Raw genomic sequence first — 15270 nt, 5'->3', positions numbered from 1 at the left:
TTTTTGTGTTTGTTTTTTTTTCTAGTTCTCGTAGTTAAAGTAGTGCAAAGTATGTATGTATACTATTGTAAAGTGTGTGTGTGAGCATGTTTGCATGGGTGCATGTTGAAGGGTAAATGTGATGTAATACAGATCACAATTATACACGTTACTTAATGGGCCATCCTAGGAACAATATACTGTAAAAAGCAATTAACAAAACAATAAATTTGCGGCAGAGAGTTCGCACGTACCTTTGGCGGACATGCTAGTGATAAACCACAAGAGGTGGTAATTCTCTTAAAGTAGGCATGGATCTCAAATCGAGGAGACCGTCATAAGTGAAGTAGTCAAGGTGAAAAGTTTGCATCTACTTTTATCTATTCATTTTGTTTGTAAAGTAAATCTTGATCATCATTTTTCAAGGGCAGAGCTATGCTTCCTTGTATATGCCATGAAAGTTTGCCATAGTTAGTTTGCCACATTATATTTTATAGGCATGTTTACAAAGTATCAAAGTTTTCACCTACAGCTACCGATACCAGACTGTCAAATAGTTTAGTGAGGAGCGAACCCTGTGACATGCACATTGCAACTGCGCGTACACAAATCTACTGTGTTCAGTTGAATCCATGGGAACAGTAAACATCAGGTTCTGACAGTTTTTTACTCTTACGTAAAGTGTCAGATGTTGATGATCGATCGAGCGCAGACTAAATTTGTTTGGAGCTCAGGTCAGTACAGCATATGATTGATGCAGAGTTGACTGTAAGACACTAATTGGTTCCCAACTTTAATTCCCAACTTCTCAAGGGAGTAGATATCAGCTTGTATTGTTTTCTGACATATTTTATGTAGTAATGCCTTCCCCGTTTATTGCACTTATATGCATTACTGGTATCATGGAGTACTGGTATGAGAACCATTACGAATAGAAATGAAAAACCTTAAATCCAGTTTTGCTTTTTTTTAGTATGTGACTGAAACGAGGTAGATACACATTCTGCATGGGGGTTCTTGAAGACTAAACTTATATTGTCGATATTGTCGATCTCTCTCCATTTTAGGCCACTGAGTGGATTTCTATGTGCTTGCAAGGTGGTGATGACCTATATAGATTCACACTATTATGTAGAGATTGTCACAACTTTATATATTTTTCGATTATTATGCCAGAATGTTTCGTCTGTTGAAGAGATTCTGATACATCCATCCATTATTGCATGCAGCCAGCTGTGTGGCAGTAAGGGAAAAAGAGATATTGCTATATGAAAAAGCAAGTTTTCTTCAAGTCTCCCTTTTAAAACACTGAGATGCATATTTGTGTATTACTAAATTTTATCAGAATTTATTTGAGTGTGTATGTGAAGGAAAGAAAAAGAGATTGATAGCTATTTTTACAAAGACAAAAGAATGCACAGAAATGGTAAATGGAAATTGGAATATAGTTTTATGTATGTGCTGCACTTTATTTTATGAGGTGGAAAGAGAACAAAGTTAACCTCATAATCAGGATGCTTGCATCCCATTCGTGTTGTCTAAAGACTATAAGTGGTGTGAATGTTGGGCATTATGTCATGTGATTGTATTTGTACAACAAAATATAAATCTTGAAAGGGAAAGCATCTATCCAAGATAGCTATACCACGGAACAACTGTATCCATTATTACTTTGTATGGGAATGTATTAAAACTTCCATGCACAGAAAACTTACGAGTACTTTGTCATGTTTTTTTACTTTCATTTTAGAGTGTCTGGGCTCCTTTACAGCTTCGCTTCTTTAGTTTCAGGAGTGGACGTAGAAAACCCTGAAACATGGGTTGGCGTTTTGGCTTGATGTCAGAACTAGTCTTTACCCTTCAGCACCTGAATATAGTGTAAATGAAAAGAAATGAAATATCTTATATATATATATATATATATATATATATATATATATATATATATATAAAATCTGGTGACTGATAGTAATGTGATGAAAAGTCCAACTCACAGGAAATAGTGAGCTTTGAAACAACATACATGTAATATTCACAAGTATTAGTTTCATTGCAGCTTGTAGAAGATTGATGAAATAACAACTTAATTAAACAATGCTGTGGAAAATCTGAAATGGGTAGAGTTTTTGTGTGTATGGTGTAGTCATGCAGATAGTTATATTTATTGAAGTACCTGTGAGTATGCTTGGTAGGTGGTGGGGGGGGGGAGTTTGAGCATTTTGTGTGTGTGTGTGTGTGTGTGTGTGTGTGTGTGTGTGTGTGTGTATGTGTGTGGCGGCTCTCGTTTGAAATTAATCTGCTCCGTGCAAATATTAAAAGAATGGTATAGTATTGGTTGAGGTGAGGATTCAGCTTTTAACTTTTTGTGAGATACTTCGAAACCACTTCATGAAAATATTCCAGAGCATACAATTTTAAAGAATTTAAAGTTTATTTGATGAAAATTGGTTTTGAAATGGAGGAGATATAAAAGAAAATAAAGTAAAACAAAGTTATTCTAATAAAAGGTGGGTCCCTCTTTTCATTAGGATCACTTTCTTTTGGATATTTCAGCCACTCCTTTTATCAGGATCGCTTTGTTTTGGATATCTCAGCCATTTCAAAACCAATTTTAATGAAATAAACTTTGAATTCTTCTTAGAATTATATGCTCTTCCATGTTTCATACAAGGTTTCTAACTATCTCAAAAAAATCACCTTCAAAAATGTTGGAAACCTGAAGCCCCATCTCAACTGAAACTATACCATCCCTTTAAGACTATTTTGGCTTCCTAAAACCCTCTTCTCTGAGTGGCGTAGTGCTCATCATCCCTTGGCCTCATCCTGCCGCTCCCTGTCTCATGGAGCTACTCATCCCCCGTTGTATCTTTTCGTCCACCGAGATCAGAGACTGCGTATTTCTAAACAATAAGTGTTGTTTTTAATTCGCTTCACCTCCAGTTTTCCTTAGCATTTGCTGCTAGATGGTGATTCCTTTGGTCTTTCGCCATATTGACGTTTGTACCGCTTAAACGTAATACCAAGGATGTTCAAGAGATGGAATTGCAACAATGTTATACCCTTTGAACCCAAGTTTGATACCGCCACGAATGAATAAGTAAGTAAAGGAATGAATGAATGAATAGATAAATAAATAAGTAAATAAGTAAGTAAACACGTAATACATCAATGAATAAATAAATGAATAAATACATGGTTAAATGAATAAGTAAATGAATAAATACATGGTTAAATAAATAAAGAAACAAACAAATTAAAAATTATGAAAAATACAATGAATATAGATAGAAATTTGCAATTTGTGCAAAACTGAATCTACTCTTAGGAAGGCAATATTGATTTGTGTTTCACTTCATAATGACCAGTCACTCTCTGAGGAAGATATGTCTTCGTGACGGTAATTACTTTTCTACATCCCTACATAAGATGGGCGGTACATAGTAGTATAGAAAACACAGGGATTGGCGAATAGAAATTGTTCAATTTACTGAGATAAAAATTAAAATTATTCAACCAGACACATGTCTACACACTAATGTGACATTGTGAATCAGAAAGGACTATGCTTGCAGAGATTGTACCATATGAAGTTCATTTATTCAGTTATTAAGTTAGTTAGTTGCTTGTTTATTTATTTATTTATTTATTAGTCTTATTTTCACAGGATGGCTCCATTAGTGAGTTGAACACTGTTGTTCGTTGAGGCCCTGCATCCATGGACAATACGTGTACAAACATGTATTCATAATTATCAAAACAGCATAATATCAACAAACATAATGCCTCCGGCGACACTTCGTGGCGAAGGCATAAAAACAACTATAGAACATTTAGCATACATAACATCAATCGGAAAAGTGATAAAATCGACTTTCCGGGAGGGTACAGTTTCAAACACTTCCACAACAATACAGCTCAGTTTTCCACTTGTCCACACAATAAAACCCATTTATTTCTAGAACAGAACTGATGATTGTGTATAGTTGATTACTTGTATTCGAAGCTGATTTATATGTTTGTTTTATTGTTTGTTTCTATTGATAATTGTAATTGACATATTGTATTAAGCGCTATATAGATATTTCATATTATCCTTGTTATTATTATTTCTTGACTTTGTTTTAGGTGCTTTATCACTAGGCGAAATTTCATTTCATTAAATGAATAAACAACAAAGCATCGTATTATAAGACATGATGTTGGCGCTCAAAATGAATACTCATTCCGATTGCTCAGAAAGATATCGGCATTGAACCTCAATCATCCCAGAAACAAATACACCTGTGGCATTCTTTTGTGCATCCATAGAAAACTGACAGCTGTTTGAATAATAGAGACAGTTGGAACTCCAGCTCGTCCATCCCCCTGTTGTTACACCTTCATCTCATTAAATAAGCAAAATGTGATAATAGACACGAATCGATGTAAAAGAATTAATGGAATGTTTGCCACATTCCCGCACCTGTCCGTGATTGTAAGTTGTTGTTCCAACATTGTTCACATTATTTCAAGGCATGGCGCGATCATTTACACAGCAGGTGTACATGTAAAATTAATCAAGGCAAGTACAGCCTTTTATGAGATGCGAAGTTATCTCAATTATACAAAGCAAAGCCGGGTGAATTGTATTTCAGGAAGTCGTAAACGTTACAGACCATTTTGAAGGGATGGTATAATTTTGGTTGAGATGGAGTTCCAGGATTCCAGCTTTTGTATGAGATAATGAGGAACCTCTTATGAAATATTAAAGAGAATACTCTAGAGATTCAAAGTTTATTTGATGAAGATTCTCAACTAAAACTATACCATCCTTTTAAAATCCATTGTGAATGATTATCGTTGCTTTAGTGTATCAACTGAATGTTCATGCAAGTTTCAAAGACATTGCAAGGTTGATCTGAACACCTGTTAGTAAGGCTACTTAAAATGTACATTTTGCTTGACGTGCAAAAAGTCCGGTCGATGATAATGCCAAGATTACAGGTAGTCACGAACATGGATTAGCGATCTACTTGCTTCATCCTTGATTTTATAACACGATTCGTGGACATTATGACAGATGTAACGGATGTGGCGAAGCCCATACTGCACAGATCCTTACTCCTGATGAGATATTAACGTATTTCCGGTTAATTCGTCCTGTTATGTTAAAATCCTCCCACGTGGAGCGTAGGATGAAAAGATTAATGACTGATGTCTGTCGGAAATAGAGTATAATACTATGATTACAGATTACGTCTACGGTCGCGGACTGTCAAATCTTGCGTTCTATCAACAAGGGATTTATTTTTCCAGGAAACTATATAATTTCTTCCAGACTCTGTATTTGAAATGTCACGTCTTTAAACATTACAATGTACTTCATCATCTTGCGATAGAAGTATTTCATACCTTAAGATGATGAACTATGATGACCTGCGCATGGTTAGAATCATTGTAATTTGCATGTTTTTCCTCTAAATTCGATTTTTAAGAAAAATTCCTATAGATCGAAGACTTCTGACAAAATGCAAATTAAAATATTTAATTAATCTTAATTTGTGACAAACATACACACAGCCACACATACGCACGCACCCATATTATGACACACACTCAAAATTAATCTCTATCAAAGAATCTATAGTGTAGGGTACATCATTCCTTTTATTCTGTTTTTGCCCCATTCCTTTCAATCGTACCCCCCTCAGTTCAGTCATGTCATTTTGTGTTTCTGCTGTTTTGTTCCATCCTGTCTTTTGTGTGTGTGTGTGTGTGTGTGTGTGTAAGCATTTGTAATTACAGTAAATATTTTTAAAGAATTCTTTTGGGAGGTTCACCACATACAAGCATGCTTTTTAGTGGACCTCTCAGTTCTTTTTTTTTTTTTTTTTTTTTGCTCGAAACATAACTTAGTATAAATTTCGCCGGTATGTATGTATATCTTTAATTGTTAACTATACCTTTCATAGATTCTAATGTATATATGCCTATGATATAATTCCTGATTTACTCTAGGTTATGTTTTGTTGGGAAAAAAAGAATGACTAAATAAATGAATTGAAATTGATCTTGAAATTAGTTGTTTGTCTTGAAGTTTAAAACCCCACATAAGTGTGTGTGGGTGTGTGTGTGTGTGTGCGCGCACACACACACACACAGACACAATTATGTAAGTGTTGAGGCCTATATGAGAACTTCATAAGAGACTCGGGGACATTATCTAGTGTAGGCCCTCATACGGTCTTTTGGATTTAGCATTTTGCCTTCAACCTTGTACCAACCCACATAAATTCATTTCACTGTATTTGACTTTTGGTCTATAGGGCTGTAACCGATTTCTATGATCAAAACAAAGAAGTAGTTAACACTTCAAATAAATTCATGCATTTGAAAGAGAATATTTAAGCATATGATAAACAGAACTTGTGATTTCACCATGATTTGATTATTCCGGTTACATTTTGAGTCTCATTTTCTTCAGACTCCATATTAAATGATAATAAATATGTCGCTGATTTCTCGACCTTTTTCCCCATGTAGACTTTGTTCGGAAAGAAGTTTTGTGAAATCTTTCCCAAAGATGCAGACACTAAACCACTGTTCTACATCTTCATATGATGATATTTCCTGTTACAGTGTATAGAAGTCATATAATAGATATTTAACAAAATGCAGAAATACCCGTACGACAAGGAAAACACTAGTTACGAAATCTCAGTTACAAAGTTAGAATATTATGTTTATTTATTGGCAGAAAGAATATACAGATTTTGAGTCGATATGCTAAATGGCTTAGCAGGCACCCCCCCCCCCCCCCGCATTGTCAAACCCTTTCAATTAATAACTGCATTCTCTTGTTGCAAGAAGATGTTATTTGCATTAGAGCACATTACACTGACCACTTTGCAGTCTTAGAGTAGGTAATGGAGACATGAATCCACATTCTTCAAACATTTTGAGATAAAAAAATATCCCTATTGGTTTATTGAAGAGGTGAGTCCGTTAGCATTTTAACTGTTGGTGATATCAGCGTGAATTATCCAATAGCGGTGGGTGGAGCTTAGAGCTTGCCGCGCTGTGGGGTGGGTACTGGGCATACTGGAGTTAGCTGGTCTCTCGAAAGGTGGTCCGGTCTTGTTCCTCTCAGCTCTAAAATGCGTACTAGGACCCATCTCTTTAGTGCTTACATGGTTTCCCGATGCTCAACTAACAATGTGGTACGATCAGTAGTCTACCAGCATGTAGCTTCTCATTGGTGTCTCGGAATTGTTCCACAGCTCTGTTCTATACCCCATACTGTCTTGACAGACTTGACGAATTCATGGTGTCATCATTCAACCCACCACTACATCATGCCGGCCTCTGTGCTGAAAGTAAAGGTGAAGATATGATACACATACTAGTAATGTGATATTCGTGTATTTATGATTCCTGGGGGATTAGGTGGTTTATTTCAAGGAAAGAATGACATGTTCATTTGGTTATATAATAATCACCTGGGTATGAAGAGGGAGCTCATTATATACCGCATACGGAATATGATTATGGTGCCGCATTACTGCTTCAAGAGACCTTCGGCTTGATTAACGATATATTGCCTTTCAAAAGCTAGACCATCATATTGTATGAATAGATAAGTCTGCTAAAATATGATTAGATATGATATCTCAATCAGCATCTAGGCATGTGTTCTGTCTTTAGAATCTTCAGAAGTCACGTGCAATTGTTTGCCAAACGTATGGTTTTCGCTGGCAGGAGAATAAAATGTTTAATCATTAATTGCTTCTTGAACATTATATATCAAACATCAAATAAGTAAAACTTGTCACTACCCGAAGCGTGACTGTCACGTGGGATAGTTACCTAGTTTCTCTTCAACTTTCGCTTGTCAGTCTTCAGTATCTGTGTCATCTTAGCCTTGTAAGCCTTCCTGACTGCCACTCTCCACAGAGGACTGTATGATGGCGGGTAACCTCTCCTCTCATCTTTTCTTTCTGTGTCATGATCATTCCGATCGGCAGCTCTGCCCTTCGCCATCTCCGCTTCACCCTTGCCACCTTTCCGCCCTTCTCTTTTCTTTTCCGATTTCCGTTCAGCGGAGTGGCTCCTTTGTGAGTGCCCCCTCGTCCCTTTGGCCATGTCCTCCTGTGCCTGGTTCGACCCCTCCACTTCTGAATGGCCTTGGCGTCTGTCCCGCGCCTCCTTCTCTCTTCTCCTTCGGTCTCTTCTCTCCTGTTTGTCTAAATTCTCCTCCTTTTCATCCTCTCTTTCGCTTGTTTTGCTCCTCTCCGATCTTTCCGGGACACCCCTTTCCTGTGTCCTTGTTTCTCTGCTCTCTTGCCTAGCTGAGTCATCCTCTTCCACATTTTCCCGAGCTGCTTTCTTTTCCCGAGTTTTTGAATCATCCCTTTCCTTCCTCCGTCGCTCTCTCCTCTCCTGTCTCTCCGACTCATCCTCTTCCTCCTTTCTTGGTTTCCTTTCCCGTGTTTCCAAAGTATCCCTTTCCTTTTTCCTTCTTTCCCTCTTCTCCTGCCTGTGCGACTCCTCTTTCTTCTCCTCTTCCCTTGTTCGCTCTTCTCCCCTTTCCGATGCTTCCCTCTCCTTTCTTCTTCTTTCATTCCTCTCACGTCTGTTTGACTCTTCTTCCCTCCCCTCCTTTGGTGATTTCACTTTCAATCCTTCCGAGGCCTGTTTTTCTCTCCTCCTTCTTTCCCTCCTCTCCTGTCTGCCATCATCTTCTCTCCTCTTTGCCCTCCTTTCCTGTCGCTCCAAGGTTTCCTCTTCCCTCCTCCTTTCATCTCTTCTTCCCCGTTTCCTGGGCTCTTCGTTCTCTTTCCGTGTTGCCTTCATTTGCTGTCTTCCTGTGGCGTCTTGTTCTCTCATTACCCTCCTTTCTGATTCCCGTTCTCTTTGGAATTTTTCTTTCCTTCCTTCTTCAGCCGAGGTGTCCTTTCTCTTTTTTCTCCTTTCTCCCTTTACACCATCGTTTTCTTCTTTCTGGCAAGTTCTACTCTCCCTCCTCCTTTCTCTTCCTTGCTTTCTCTTAGAGTCATATTTCTTCATTTCCATTCCACCGCCCTCTGCAGTTGTCCTTTCGCTAGTCCCTTTCCTGTCCTTCGCGGTCTTTCTGTCCAATTCTCTTCTCGGCCCAACACCATTATTCAGTCTTGTCTTTACGTCGCTCTTCTCACCAAACATCTCGTCTGCGGATTCATCCGCTTTCTCTTCCCAGCCAGATTCTACCAACTCCTTCTCCTCTTTTCTCCTGGCCTCCTTCCTCTTCGACTTCTGTTCCTTCATCCTTCTCTGCTCCTTCTCCTTTTGCCTCGCAAAGTCTTTCCTCAAGATCAGGTTGACCGCCTCGGGCCACCTCATCCCCGTGGTTCCCTCGAAGGCGGGAATTCCCTGCCACATTGCTGGGACTCGTTTCCGGCCGTCTGTTTTGGTCGCTTTGCTCGCTCGCTCTGCCTTCAGAGTGTCTCCTGCTGATGGGTGTGCATTTGCGCCTCCCTAGTTGGAAAGAAAGATTTTGGCTGATCTATAAGTATTGCTATCATGATGAAAAAAGATTAAACGGCGTAAAGGACGAGCATGTCATTTCTGATAACATAATATCTGACACTTTTAACGTGTATGGAACATTCTGCAGAAGAAAAATTTATACACCACCTCTATTTTATGACACGTAGAATATCACAAAGTTGAAGTTTATTTTCTGAAACTGTTGTAGTGGAAGTGCTCTGTTGCTTTGATAGTAAATCTCCACGTGTCTCTACATACAATAAGATTTATTCAGTGAAAATGTGAAATCCTCATATACCTGCTCAGTTCCTTCATCCATCTTCCCGCCCTTGGAGGAAAATTCTGCAGAAGTCTGGCTCTGGCTGCCACTAGCTATCAGAGCTGTGCAAGGTGTGACAGATGAGTGTGGAAGCTGGCCCTCTGAGGCTCCTGAGTCTGCAAGGGGCTGTGGAAGGGCCTCCCCTCGCCTGAGGATCCTGACGGTCGGCCAAGACGCAACCCTAGGCTCAGTGTAAGGGCTGCCCGGAAGAAGCTCTGCATCATTGGTTGTGGGTACCCGGATTGGAAAAGTCTCAGCTCCATACTCTCCCGGTCCTTGGCAAGCGGCATTCCTGCTGTTCTCTGGTAATACCTTTCAGAATGGGAACGTGTCGAGAATGCATGCATCAACAGAACGGATATCAGTTGATATGGCATTCATGCTAACATCTCTAGTTTAACCTGATGCCATTAAATATTGCACGGGTATACAACTTCACTCAGGTAATGTAGTAGAGCATCATACGAGCTTCCATAAAGTGCCTTTTCAACGACAAAGTTATTATCTTGCATTTATAAGATTTTGGAGCTTTAATTCCTTCTCACCTCTGCAACAGCTCCAAAGGTAAGCATTGGCACGATGGATGTCTGGCTTGGAAGTGGAGTACCCCCATCATTTGCATCGCTTTGCTCATTGAACTCGTCTTCAGAGACAGTAGCCCTGGAGTGCCTATTGGGGAAGAGAGAGACAAGTGTAAATGTTGATTGGTTATCCTATTCTGGATTTCCCGTTCAGATAATATTCATCATGGAACTTTGCGAGCTCTGTACGTACAGTCGGAATGAATATTTGCCTATTTCGATAAATACACAAGTTTTTTGTTTTTTATTTTTGTAAAGTCCGTACAAGAGTCTGAGAGAATTCAGAGGGATTACCTGAATGAATTTTGTTTTGTTGGTAAAGCTGTCTGAATTAAATCAGAAGACAATTACCTTGTTGCCGGAACCTGTGACGTCATATATTCGGTCTGGGTTGTGGCGGATGACGTCAGACACTCAGTCATGGTGGTGACGGAAGACGTCACATTTTCGGTCTGTGTGGAGACCAATGAGGTGAAGTTCTCGGTCTGTGTTGCAGTCATAGACATCGGGGTACTTGTCTGCGTTGTGATCGAGGACATCAGGTTGGCACTCTGAGTCGTGACCGACGACGTCGCACTCTCCGTCTGGGTTGTGGCAGATGATGTCTGGCAGTCAGTCATGGTGGTGACCGATGACCTCAAATTTTCGGTCTGGGTAACGACCAGAGACGTGAAGCTCTCGGTGTGCGTTCCAACAGTAGACGTCGAGCTCGAGGTGTTGGTCTGCGTGGTCATCGACGCCATCAGGTTTTCAGTCTGAGTCGTGATCGATGAATTCGCACTCTCGGTCTGCACTTGGGTCGATGAAGTCAGACTGCATGTCTGAGTAGCGACTGGTGAAGTTTCCTTCGCCTGGGCGAGATGAGTCTGTTTCAACGAAGGAGTGTCAACAGGTGGATTAAACATTCCGTAAAGATCAGTGGACGTACCTTTGTCATCAGATTGTTAATCTATGAAATAGGGATTTCTGTGTATTACATAATCAGATTGAAACAAAATTCTGATCTGTCTAAGCAGGATTGACAATCATAGCGGTGCCCCGTGGTCATCAAAAATTCATATAGGGCCATCAAACTTTCAAAAAAAAATACATATATATTTTGGTAGCCCAATTGGGCAGCTAATATTCAAAATAAATTTGTATATTCCTTTTCATTTCGGGCCATGAAAATGCGAAATTCAAAGACTGTAGTGGCCCGAATGGGCCACCAGATTTAGGCCACCAGAGACCTTAAAGAGAGAAAAAAAAAGTTAGTGTCGCGCCCTGCCTATGGAGAATACACTAATAACTTACCATGAGGGCGTCCTGTGCTGCCTTGACATTTTTTCTCTCCTCTTCCAAAGCCTGTTCAAGGTCAGCGATCCTATTCTGGCTCTCCGTCCATCTCATCATGATGTTGTTGATGATCTTGACGCTATCGCAGAGCTCGCCCTCTATGCCCATGAAGGATGGTACTTTCTACGCATTTCAAGGAAGAAATGCAATAAAATAATTCTCTGCACAGCGTATCGCTACAACAACCCTTAAACGATGTTAGACCAGACTCAATAAAATCAGACCAGTCAGAATACATAAGATTAATGCAGTTTTCACTGACCTAACATGATTAGTGCACAGAGTTAATACTAGATTATACTTTTCACAAGTGGACATTTGACTTTGGATGAGTGTGGATTCATCAGTTTAAAAAACGTATAAAAATATCTCGTCATTTGTTTCTGTTGGCCTTCAATAATTTAGATGTTAACAGAATGAATCTTCTTGTACAATCATGTGATTGATATCTAATCTCATATGTCTATGATAAAGTTTAAAATCTACCTCTATTGGCTTCTGAAGGGATTTGACATCCTCGTCCGCTCTCTGGGAATGTGTCTCCTTTTGGCGCCAACTCTCGGCAATGTTTCGCACGATTTTGTCTGGCTCCGTAGCAGCAGTGGTGTCAGTGCTGGCCAAGCCGACATTCACTGCAAATACCTGGACAATAAATAAATTCTGTCAAAGTATATCCTTTCTGACAACAATCTCTTTCAAGTAACTGAAATGAAATGAAGGGATTTTTTTGTGTGTGTGTCGAATCATGTGTCTTATGAAATTAACGTTTACCTGATTTTAAAAAAAAAATCTTTTTCATACTTTAAAGTAACAAACACTTATTATTACGTGTATCATCAATGCGCAAGGCTCGACACATTTTTCACTGTGGCCAATCGAGTCACTAAAATCTTTTTTTTTTTTAATGTGAAATTATGGTGGCCCGAGAAAGAAATGTAGTGGCCCGAAATTAAAGGAAATAGTTGATTATAAAGATATATTTTGAATCTTAGCTGCCCGATCGGGTCACCGAGAAATATGTTTGGTGGCCCGACATCAATTTCTAATGGCCCCGGGCAACCGCTAATGTCGAGCCCTGCAATACTTATACCTCATTCTTACAAAGGAATCTTACCTTCAATTTGAAGGTCAGCGTGTCAATCTCCCTTCCCAGCATGCATTTGGCTTCCTCTTGACGGTGCCATGCTGTCTCGATTCGGGACAGTGTGTCGTCAGCATCTGGGGATTTGCTATGTTCTCCCACAGCGTCAGCCAACGCCTGACGCGACATCAAAAAAAAAAAAAAAAAAATGAAAGAATAAAAGAATAAAAGAATGTTAAATGTCATAAATACGAGTTAATCTACAAGTCAGCTGAGCATTCCTTACAAAATTTCACGAAAGTGACAACCCATGTGGTCATGGATTATGTTTCATTTTAAGTACGTATTTATATACATTTTAACAGCTCGGCCTTCGGTCTCGGTGAAATAGAATTGAACGAGGGTTACTTATGCATTTGGCAGATTTGGAGTGTATTTAGGCGACATAACAGTGATACCCGTACAAAATAAGAGTATGTGCCAATTGTTGTGAATAAAGTATATCTATAACATTGATTTGTCTGGGCTATACTGATATGGTTATTGGCCAGATGTGCCTCAGAATTAGCCTATAGTTCACGACCGTGAACTATAAGGGACTCAGTGAATTTCACATGGTACCTCTTCAACCAACCACGATCTATTTATAAACACACTGTAAACAATAGATATGAAAGAGGTATGAATTTGCACCAAACATCTCCATCTATTGTACAATCTTTTAAGACGTGATTTTCCCCTTGGGGGAAGGAGGGAGGAGTTGTGATCCAAAGTTTTCTTTCATTTTTTCAAAACTCACCTTAAGTCGCTGGCCAATGTGTCTCTCTGCTGCAGCATGGTGGCTGCTGTACAGCAGTAGGTTTCCCGCTAGGCCACGGAATGTTGATACTGTAGACGTGCTCTCGGACGGATCACTCGACAAGATCTAATAGAGTGACAACATTATTTGGTCCATCATGGTTTATTTATATTGATATAAATGTATAGGTATACTGTTATGTGAATGCGTTCCGAGATTGGATGCACGGATGTAAACTCAATCTAACCATCACATATTGTTTATTCCCTGCAATGAACATCTTGAATATTGTTTGCTACTATTAGATTGACACGCTTTCTTGTGTGTGTACGTGTGTAGTGTATATGTGTGTGTGTGGGGGGGGGGGTATGTACAGACAGACAGACAGACAGACACACACGCACAAACACGCTCTCTCTCTCTATTTGAATATACACATATATATCATACATTGCATTGCTCCGATTGCTTACACACTGGAAGTAAATGTAGTGTTGCTTTCCCCATTTTCTGTCGATATTTTACTTGTAGTTTGTACATCACGTTTGCGTCCACCTAATATGATGTTCAAAAACTCAATTCTTTCTCAAGTAAGAGCAACTTAAACATTTTGAATGATCTATCATACGCGGCACAGATTATGAAGCATCTGCATCATCCGCTCGTCCGATCGCGAACTCACCTTTTTCGTCAAGGTCCTTGTCCAAGACCTCGCCTCACAAACAATACCATGACTGAGAATCTGGCAGCTGTTGAAACAACTCCTCAGCAAGGATCGAATATCAGGGATGAAATCCGACATTCTTAAAAGGAAATGAGAATATGGGGAAGTTTTCTTATAGAACTGAATCATCAGATATGACAGTGTATTATATTGTATATGACAAGTTTACGTGCACGTGTTATCATGTGTCTTTTATTGGGTAATATTAGGAAGACTACCCTTAATCTCAGCATAGTCAATGTCCATAAGATAAGTAATAACTTAATGACAAAGACAAGAACTCATCCAAAGTTGATAACAAACTTGCATGTGGAATTTTAAATTCTACCTTCGTTCAATTTCGCTTGATGTAAACTAGCTTTGTATCAAAAGAAGAAATTAATTCTGTCATTGAACGACCCTGACAGCTCTTTTTCTTCTTCAAGAATACTGTTTTACATCTCTATGAGGGGACAGTGGGACAGCTCATTCTGCTCGTGGCATTCAAAAGCAATGACTGCGCTCACCTGTGAGATAAATCTCAAAATCCTGGCTATCGTCAGAAAACTGATTACCTTGCGATGAACAAGAGATCCTTCTTCATCGAATACTGAGGTAAAAGTGACGACCGTTTGTTTACACTTCGACCATAAGCCGTTCCCATGGGGCTCTCTTGAATGTTAATCAACATGACGCAACAGTCACAGTGCGCGCACTTCGTCCAAATTAGTATTCAGTTGTACGCGCCTGTTGACATACGGTGCGCACTAATTTATGCGTGCCTTGATGCCTAACAACAGGCTGTTCCATTCTTTGTCGTGATGAGAAAACAATGTATCTTACAACTTTCGAGGCATAATGGTAGCATTTCGACAGGTGAACACCACGGAACATACATGATTAAAAAATAGTTCGATATCACTGGTAACAGTACATTACTTTCATCTATCTCTTAATGAAAGAAATTTC

This window comes from Diadema antillarum, unplaced genomic scaffold, assembly GCF_040938485.1.
Source record: "Diadema antillarum isolate AM-2024a unplaced genomic scaffold, OU_Dant_1.0 seq00000121_RagTag, whole genome shotgun sequence".
Classification (NCBI taxonomy): domain Eukaryota; kingdom Metazoa; phylum Echinodermata; class Echinoidea; order Diadematoida; family Diadematidae; genus Diadema; species Diadema antillarum.
This window is presented reverse-complemented; position numbering follows the sequence as displayed.